Source organism: Macaca mulatta, chromosome 4, assembly GCF_049350105.2.
Source record: "Macaca mulatta isolate MMU2019108-1 chromosome 4, T2T-MMU8v2.0, whole genome shotgun sequence".
Classification (NCBI taxonomy): domain Eukaryota; kingdom Metazoa; phylum Chordata; class Mammalia; order Primates; family Cercopithecidae; genus Macaca; species Macaca mulatta.
Window position 1 is genome coordinate 135958226 of NC_133409.1, and position 10551 is coordinate 135968776.

At 43.4% G+C, this 10551-nt stretch overlaps 1 pseudogene; it reads right to left on the reverse strand.

Moving 5' to 3' along the window:
- Positions 1 to 7336: 7336 nt before the first annotated feature.
- Positions 7337 to 8807, reverse strand: LOC106997959 (actin, cytoplasmic 1 pseudogene; annotated as a pseudogene).
- Positions 8808 to 10551: the final 1744 nt, after the last annotated feature.

Consider the following 10551-nt stretch of genomic DNA (forward strand, 5'->3'; position numbering starts at 1 on the left):
GCCCATCAAAAAAAGAAGTGCTCAAAGCATATAATTTTCCTCCCCCCAGCAATTCATTTGACTGAGATTCCTCCTCTGTTCCTGTCCACAGTCCATTCTTACCCACTGTGCTGGCCTTGCTGTTTTTGATAGAATCTCCAGGTATTGCTGATATGCTCCAGGTTTTGATAAAGTTCTACCCAGTGTCATTCCAAAGATCTCTATTAAAAGTGCTTCTGAATAAGCTACAATGTGATTTCCAGAAAGGCAATTATCCCAGGAGCACACCAATGTTCTGAGAAGCAGCCACTCCTAGCATTACTGGGAGTAACAGGATGGTCTCAGACAGGCATGAGAGCCAGAAGCTACCATGTGGATAATCTTTCCCTGAGAATGAAGGCAATCAGGAGAAAAGAAGAGCTGAAATGTTGAAAGAGAAGAAGAAGGATGGGAAGTGAGTTTAATGTTGTTATTTGAGCACCTGGATCAAACCACACCTGATGCTCATATCCCCTGGACTTTCCAGATGCATGCAGCAACAGATTTTCCTCTTTCTCAAACAAGCTTAAGTTGGGTTTCTTCACTCTCCACTGAGTGGCTGCCTGAAAAAGAAAATGTAATAGACATGTATGTAAAGTCCTATATTTAATTTTTTTTGAGACAGGGCCTCACTCTGTCACCCAGGCTGGAGTTCAGTGGTGTGATCACAGCTCACTGAAGCCTCAACCTCCTAGGTTCAAGGGATTCTCCCACCTCAGCCCCTCCAGGTAGTTGGTACTACAGGTGTATACCACCACACCTGGCTAATTTTCTGTATTTTATTTGTAAAGATGGGGTCTCACTATGTTGCCCAGGCTAGACAACTCCTGGGCTCAAGTGATCCTCCTGCCTCAGCCTCTGAAAGTGCTGGGATTACAAGCATGAGCCACCACGCCCGGTCACTATTTGTTTCAAAAATGCAAATGCACAGGGAGAAAGAGAATAGTTTGGAGAAGAGATAATATAATAGAAGTTTGAGAGCCTTAATCAGCAACTCAATATGTGTAAATACAGGGGAAGGGCAAAATCTGCTGTCTATGAGTTTCTGTTTAAAATGGTAGAGGAAGCACATACATTTATTGCCCATCCAATCCCCAGAAATCTCTTGGAAATTACACAGAAAGTCATCAAGGGAAATATATATAATAGCCCTGGAACCCAATAAAGGTTATCAACAGCTGTCTAGAAAATCCAAGTCACTTCTGGAATGCAGAAAGAAGATTAACAGAGAAACTAGAACTGATACGGCCTCAACAGAAAACATGGATAGATGAAGGCTACAGCAGATGTGGGAGCCATTCTTTCCAGCCGCGTCTAAGAGGCAATTCAAGCTTAGAGTCAAAAAATATAAAAAGAAGTGGGCAGAAAGTTAAAGATATGCATTAGAAAGAGTTGGAGCTAATTGAGCCCATCATCACCATTATTGCTGGCCACATTTGCAGAATTGCCCCAAGGCCAAATTCCCAGGACTTGCCTTACCTGGTAAGGACTCCTAATGGGGTTTAGGGAGCCCATCAGAGCCTCCATAATCATACCTGACTTCCACTGAAAATATGAATGAGAAAAAAAGTTTACTTCCTAGTTATGACAGAGCATATTTTCCAATATCTTCATTGGATAAGTGGAGCATGGAAGGTAAGTTTTACAAGATCTTACATGTCTGAAAATGTCTTTATTGCACCTTCACACTTGCATGATAGTTTGGTTTGTGGAAATTGATTCAGGGTTTTGATGGCATCACTCCATTGCTTACTAGAAGCTTCTAGAAGCCTCATGTCATTCTAAATTCTGACTCTTTTATGTAAACTATATTTTCTCCTGGAAACTTTTAGGGCTGCTTTGTCTCAACTGCTCTGAGCTTCATGTATTTGATTCCTTATAAGTCCTTTCAATCTAGAAATTCATATCCTTCCACTGTGGACATTTTTTCTTGAAGAGAGTATACTAGTTCATTCTCGTGCTGCTAACAAAGACATACCCAACTGGGTACTTTATAAAGGAAAGAGGTTTAATGGACTCACAGTTCAGCATGGCTGGGGAGGCCTCACAATCACGGTGAAAGGCAAAGGAGAAGCATAGGCATGTCTCACATAGCGAAAGGCAAAAGAGAACTTGTGCAGGGGAACTCCCGTTTATAAAACCATCAGATCTTTTGAGACTTATTCATTACCATGAGATCAGTATGAGAGAAACCAGCCCCATGATTCAACTATCTCCACCTCACCCTGCCCTTCACATGTGCTGTTTATTATGACTCAAAATGATATTTAGGTGGAGACACAGGAAACCATACCAAACAGCTTATTTGAAACTTTCCTCCCCTATATCTATCTCACTGTTTCCTCCTAGTATTTGAAGGATATCTACTAGTTGGACCTTAAGTCTTCCAAAATTATGCTCAAATTCCTGTTTTCTTTCTCTGCAATTTTCTCTCTTTGACTTTTTGGCTGTATTTTTCTGGGAAATTTCTGCAACATTATCTTTCAACGCTTTTATTTATTTATTTTTCTTTCCATTGACATGTATTTAATTTCTGAGAGGATTTTTTATTCCTGAATGTTTCTTTTCGATTACCTCCTGTTTTTTCTTTCTTTCTTTCTTTCTTTTTTTGAGACAGGGTCTCACTCTGTCACCCAGCCTGGAGTCTAGTGGCATGATCATGGTTTACTGCAACCTCAACCTTCCCAGGCTCAGGTTATCCTTCTGTCTCAGCCTCCCAAGTACCTGCGACTACAAGTATATGCCAACATCCCTGGCTAATTTTTGTATTTTTTGCAGAGATGGGGTTTCTCCATGTTGTTCAGGCTGGTCTTGAACTCCTATGTTCAAGTGATCTTCCTGTCTTGGCCTCCCAGAATGCTGGGATTACAGGCATGAGCCACCGTGCCCGGCACCACCTGCTCTTGTTTTATGAATACAATATCTTCTTTTATCACTCTGAAGATAGTATTTTTGTTCATTTCGTTCTTATTTCCTTCACAGCCTTTTTTTTCTATTTCCTTTTTTCTTTATTTTTTTTCTTCCTTTCTCATTCTTTCTTTCTCTTTCAGCTGTATCTCTATCTCTATCTCTCTCTTCCTGTTTGAACAATGGTTCTTAATAGGAAGAGATTTTAGTCCCGAGGGCAATGTCTGGAGATGTATTTGGTTGTCTGTCACAACTGGGAATTTGCACTACTGGGATCCAGTAGGTAGAGGCCAGGGATGCTGCTAAATATCTTACAATGCACAGCACAACAAGGATTATCCAGACCCAAATATCAGTAGTGTTGAGATAAGAAAAACCTTGTTTAGAGGCTTTTCTCAAAAGTCTTATTGTCCTTGATTCCTCACTTATATTTTAGGAGAAACACTGAAAAGTGTGATTGGATGGATTGTGTGATTATGAGTGGAATTTGCTGGCTGTGAATTTCATGGTGGGTTGATCTGGATATGCAGTTTCACTGTGGGACTTCTTACTCTCTATGTTTATAGCTTTTCTCTTTGGCTAATCAGTTTATTCAGAGAAGAGTCATTCAATCTCCTGCCTGGAGAGTTTAAGTCTAATGGCCAATATTCTAGGAGCGTACAGAAAAGTGAGCGACCCAGTATGTAGAGTGTCTTCAGTACAGTCTCATACCCACCTCAGCTGTAGCTAGCATCCCTGGTACCCAATGCTTCCTAGTTTGGTCTCTGCAGGGAATCTGGCCGCTAGTCATCTTCTCAGGTAGAAAGGGGATGGGAGGGTGATCTAGGATTCTAGTTGCCTCTTATGATATATGTCAAACAATCTATTTTTAGTCCTACCTTCACCCCACTTTCAGAGTTACCTGGTACCTATAATTACAGAGCTTCTTTCCTTTGCATCATCCCCCTGGGTTGCCTCTTGAGGAGGCTGATGCAAAGAAACCGCTTAGATTTCAGCTGTCTCTAATCTGTGAAGTAAGCAACAAACTTTCTTCAGCATTCTAGCTTCCAAAATGTCGGTGCTACTCTTCCTGTCCTTGTGGGCTTATAACATTCTTCCTTTTTCTAACAAGATTTTGAAGAGAGCAAAAATAAACTATGAGTTTAATTGACCATGTGCAGCCAGAAATCTGAATGACTTTCTTTCATAGTCATTTTCTTCACCAGAAATATCATTGATTATCTCCTAGACTGCCTGAGGACTCAGAGTCCTCTTGAAAGAAACATTCTACTTCATACTCATTCATACCCTCTCATCTCTGCAGAATTACACAATTCCTGAAGAGACTTGCAGTTCTTCTCTCAATGGGATGTGTCACAATAAGAAATGTGTCAGAGATGAGACAAACAAATGTAGCCAGAGATGAGATAAGCAAATGTAGATGTTAAATCTCTATCAGTTTCCCATAAATGGTAACGGTGCTGGGAGAAAGTTTTCTAACAGCCTATACTTTTCTCAAGGCCTTACAGGTGACATTCTTTAAAACAGTAATCTACCCTGGCCTACAGAAGTGTATTATCTATTTTGTTGTTTTGTTACAACTCATAATCCCTAGATATCTCTCATTCAGGCCCGTGGCTAGACCCCCGCTATCTACTGGTAGTGCCAAGACAATGTTGAAAAGATGACATCGAGTAAAAGAAACCAGAGAAAAGTTAGCATCCAGCTCTGTTCACTTAAAGAATATCAACTAATATTTGTATTAAATATTTTGTTCCCCGTGCTGTCCTTTACATGAATTTTTCCTCAATTAAACCTCAAGACCATCTCATAAAGTTGATTCTTATTATTATTCCTTCATTTTTAAGATGATGAAGCCTAGATGAGCAAAAGTTAAATAAATAGCTTAAAGCTTCAAGGTCAGGTAATCTGAGTCCAGAGCCTACAGTTTTCAACATCGCAGTGCACCCTATGCTTGGACGAGGAGAAGAAAGAGTAGAGTGGCCACAGCTACAGCCAGCCTGTACATGGTGATCGTGCCTCAGGGTTTATAAAATGCTGTCACACATGTTGTAGTATTTGAACTCATTTAACACCACAGGAAGCTAGCTAATGCCAAGAGTGAAGTACCCTACACCAGAGAGCTTGGCAGAAATAAAACAAAGCATGAAACCTCTGGGAGGCTGAAAGGAGTTGCTTAGGCATTGCTGTTCACTTCACTCCTGTCCTTGCATGAGCCTTAGCCCTGCTGTGTCTGTTACCAGCTCAGCGATTTCCACCATAGCACGCAGTCTTGGTCTGGGTTTGCGTGGAACATTGTTTCTGTTCCTGGAACAGTGGGCAGATCTTGCCAGGAGTGACGTGCTCAGGTAAGTTGGGCTGGGATCCTTGCTGGCTCTCCTTGCCATGCTTTGTTTCTGAAATTGTACAGTGGAGGGTAGCATTGGGATCCTTGATTCACAGATCCATAGGCAAAAAGAAAAATGAGAAAGACTAGGGCTCAGTGTCCTATGCTCAGACAGGGCTGTATCAGATCTATTCGGGCCCAGAGGTAGCTAACCTACCAGTCATAAATACTAGAGGAAAATCTTAACAAAATAACTCAGGTATAAAAGTGTAGATGTGTAAAATGTGGGTCACTTTTTTGTTTTTTTTTGTTTTTTGTTTTTTGGGTTTTTTTTTTTTTTTGAGACATGGTCTTACTCTGTTACCCAGGCTGGAGTACAGTGGCACGATCACAGCTCACTGTAGCCTCTACCTCCTGGGCTCAGGTGATCCTCCCACCTCAGCCTCCCAAGTAGCTGGGGCCACAAGTGCATACCACTGTCCCTGGCTAATTTTTGTGTTTTTTGTACAGAGAGGGTTTCACCATATTGCCCAGGCTGGTCTTGAACTCCTGGGCTCAAGCGATGTGCCTACCTCAGCCTCCCATAGTGCTAGGATCAAGATTAAGGAGTGACTAGGTAGGTCCAAGCAGCTAGCCAACCTTGGGTTCTGCAGGTCCAGCTGTGATTTTATGCCACTGGTGCTGGCGGTTGTCTTCTCCTGGTTAAATATCAATAGGGGCAACTCTGGGTTCTATGGCTGTCTAAGGACCACAGCAAAGATTCTAGGAATCTCTGTGTGGTTGTCAGCCCAATTCAGGAAGATGAGGTCGGGGCGATTCTAAGAACATGGAAACCCCCCTTCCCCTTCTCCGCTTCTGGGGACAGGTTGCCTCTCATTACCCACTGGGCCTTTCCTTCCCTGCCCTTTTCTCCTCTCTCTTTCCTGTTCCCTTGAAGATAAAAGTTGGAGCCTGCTCCCATTTGTGTATGGGAGCTTGGCAAAAGATGGGAGCCAATAACCAAATGCCCACTTCATATTATCTCAGGTGCCTCATAGTGGAGTTTTACAGTACTTTGTTTTAGTTTTAAGCTTACCTGAGCTACTTCTATCAAGTCTTAAACAACTCTGCCATAAAGAAATCTTTGCCTTTTACCTAGCAGGTATCCTGTTTTACTTAAGACTGCATCCTCTTATTAGTTCTCAGGGAAGGGAAGTATGATCTTTCTAGTGATTCTTTTATACATAATTGTGTAGTTACCTAACTGCTTCCTGTGTTGACCACATCCTTCAGCAAGCACACGGCAAACGCTTTGAGAATAAGGATGGTGTCTTACCCTTCTTAGCTTCACCCACAGCACCCAACCATATGATGAATATCTACTAGGTGCTAAGTAAATATTTGATAGAAGAAATGGGTGAATGAATTAGATGATTTATTAAATAAATAATCTAACTCAGATTGTTTATCTTTATAAATCTTTTTTATTGGCAACACTTTTATTTTTCCTTACACAATGGTGTGTTGCTGGGGCCTAATGTTCTCACATAATGGTAGAAAATCAAAATTTGTTATCATCTCTTTAAAGAATTGAGAATTCTGTACAAAAAAGAAAAAGAAAAAGAAAAAAAATTACATAAATTAAAAGGATGAATACATTTACAGGTATAAATGCAAACCGCTTCCAACTCAAAGCAAGTAACAGCCCACGGTATTCCAGTAGGAAAACATCAGCTAAGAAAGGAAACTGGGTCCTATGGCTTGGACTTTTCCAACCCTGACAGACCAGCAGGACAGAAACAACTGGTTCAGGAGCCCTTGCCAGCCTCTAGAGAAATCCCAGAACACTCAGCCCTGACACATTAATACCCTGCACAGATCAGAGACTGCTGGCCATGCAGACTTACCAAGCCACAGACTTGTCTTCCACAAGCACGTTCTTACCTCAGCCATGAAGTGACCAAGCCACGTGTACTAAGGGTTGAAATCAAAGATATGTACAGGGTACTGGGTATTAACCAAATACCAAGGGCAACAGTTAACTGGAATACAAGGTTACAATCAGCAACAAGTTCTATGCTCCAGTGCTGATATCAGATACAAGCTTCAAGGACAATTTCTTTTCAAAGGCTTATTCCGGTATCGTGAGGACAGCATAAGGTATATGCATTTTCCATGGACAAATTTATACTTCTGAATTAACCCATGCAGAAATGCTATGCATCTGCTTGCAGTCCATTTAGAAGCATTTGCGGTGGACGATGGAGGGACCCGACTCGTGGTACTCCTGCTTGCTAATTCACATCTGCAGGCAGGTGGACAGTGAGGCCAGGATGGAGCCAGAGATTCACACTGAGTACTTGCACTCTGGGGGCACGATATCTTGATCTTCATGGTGCTGGGTGCCAGGGCAGTGATCTCCTTCTGCATCCTGTTGGTGATGCCAGGGTACATGGTGGTGCCACCAGACAGCACTGTGTTGGCATACAAGTCTTTGGGATGTCCACCTCACTCTTCATGATGGAGTTGAAGGTACTTTCATGAATGCCACAGGATTCCATGCCCAGGAAGGAAGGCTGGAACAGTGCCTCGGACACCGGAACCGCTCATTTGCCGATAGTGATGACCTGGCTGTCAGGCAGCTCATAGCTCTTCTCCAGGGAGGAGGAGGATGCAGCAGTGGCCATCTCCTGCTCAAAGTCCGGAGCGACATAGCATAGCTTCTCCTTGATGTCGCGCACGATCTTTCGCTTGGCCATGGCGGTGAAGCTGTAGCTATGCTAGGTGGGGATCTTCATGAGGTAGTCAGTAAGGTCCTGGCCAGCCAGATCCAGATGCAAGATGGTGTGAGGGAGGGTGTAGCCCTCGTAGATGGGCACCGTGTGGGTGACCCCATCTCCAGAGTCCATGACAATGCCAGTGGTGCGCCCAGAGGCATAGAGCATCAGCACAGCCTGAATGGCTGCGTACATGGCCGGGGTGTTGAAGGTCTCAAACATGATCTGAGTCATCTTCTCCCTGTTGGCCTTGGGGTTTAGCAGGGCCTCGGTCAGTAGCACCAGCTGCTCCTCCAGGGCCACGCGCAGCTCGTTGTAGAAAATGTGGTGCCAGATCTTCTCCATGTCGTCCCAGTTTGTGACAATGCGGCGCTTGATGGGGTACTTCAGGGTCAGGATACTACACTTGCTCTGGGCCTCGTCGCCCACATAGGAGTCCTTCTGGCCCATGCCCACCATCATGCCCTGGTGCCAGGGGCACCTGACGATGGAGGGGAACATGGCTCAGAGGGCATTGTCCCAGCAAAGCCGCTTTTCACATGCTGGAGCCATTGTCAATGAAGAGCAAGGGATCTCTTCTTCCATTGCCACAGGCGGAGGAGCACGGAGCAGAGGGAGGACATGGCGCAGGAGCTGGCAGCGATGACTGAGCATCTTTATAAATCTTATCATAAAACTGAAAAATGCAACACTACATAAAAACTTTCTACTTCTTATGAAAAAAAAAATGCCTCCTTACCTGATCTTTTCTCACAGATTTCCTCAATCTCAGAGCATCAGAGAGAAGAAGAGGCCATCATTCATTCATTCAACAAACATTTATTGAGGGCCTACTATGTGCCTGTGCCAGGCACTGTAACAGGCCTTGGAAAGATAGGACAGCTCAGTGAAAAACACAGCCCAAGTCCTTGCCCTTACTGAGCTTACATTTTATAGGCATTTAGTGGTTAGAAAGTACTACAGACTGAATTGTATCCACCTCCAACCCCAAATTCATATGTTGAAGCCATAATCCCCAATGCGACTATATGTGGAGACAGGGCCGTTTTGTAGGTAATTAATGCCAAATGGGGTCATAAGGGTGGGGCCTTAACCCAGTAGAACTGGTGTCCTTATAAGAAGAGGAAGAAGCCGGGCACAGTGGCTCACGCCTGTAATCCCAGCACTTTGGGAGGCCGAAGCGGACAGACCATCCTGACTAACATGGTGAAACCCCGTCTCTACTAAAAATATAAAAAATTAGCCAGGCGTGGTGGCAGCCGCCTGTAGTCCCAGGTACTAGGTAGGCAGAGGCAGGAGAATACCATGAACCCAGGAGGCAGAGGTTGCAGTGAGTTGAGATCACGCCACTGTACTCCAGCCTGGACAACAGAGTGAGACTCCTTCTCAAAAAAAAAAAAAAAAAGAAGAAGAAGAAAAAGAGATGCCAGAGACTGCTCTCTTTCCACATACACAGAGAGAAAAGGCCATGTGAGGAAACAGCTAGCAGGCAGCCTCTGGCAAGCCAGGAAGACAGGCCTCACTGGAGCCTCACCTTGAAGGCACCTTGATCTTGGACTTCTCACCTCCAGAACTACAAGAAAGTAAATTTTTGTCTAGCAAAATACTTAGACTGTGGTATTTTGTTATGAAAACCTGAGTAGATTAATGTAAAAAGTGTCAATGGCTACTGTAAGATAGAAGAGGAGAAAGGAAAGAAAGGAAATTGCTCACAGAACAGGAACACTGAATGATTGTAATCACTATTTTGAATTTTTTTAAAGTTATTTTACAAGATCCTTTATTCTTTATGGATCCCAGTAGAGGAAAATCGACAACTTTCCATGATACTCCCCTTGATTCCCTGGTTTCCTCAGCACCATCTACAGCCTTTTGCTGCATGGTTATGTCTAATGTTTATCTGCCTCCCGAGGCTCATATAGCACTCCCATAGGATGTCTCGGCCTCGTTCAGACACCAGCTGCTGCTGCTCAGAGGCTGCTCTAAATATAACTGCATTCCTCTCAGGGTTTTCTCTTTTCTCCAGTGAATCAAATGCTTTGATTCTCAGTTCTGGTTTTAATTGACCAACCAGGTAATTTATTTCCAAATATAAACGATCTCCCTTCTGTATTTCAGAATTGTAAAAGACAGTCTGCTCTCCTTTGACTCTTGAATTAAGTAAGCATATACCCCAGCTAATGGCCACATGGGTCTATCCCCTGATCCCTCAACTAAACTCTGGGTGTTTGTATGTGTTATCTATTGCCATTTAATAAATTACCATAAGTGTAATAGTTTTAACAACACACATTTATTATCTCCACATCTGTGGGTCAGGAATCCAGCTGAGCTGGGTCCTCTACTTCAGGGTCTTTCACAAGGATACAATCATATTGGTGACCAGGGCTAGGGTCTCATCTGAAAGCTCAGCTGGGAAAGGATCCACTTCCAAGCTCACTCAGGTTGTTGGCAGAATTCTGTTCCTCAAAGGCTGCTGGACTGAGGGCCTCAGTTCCTTGCTAGCTGTTGGCCAACAGCCACCCTAAGATCCTTGTCACACGA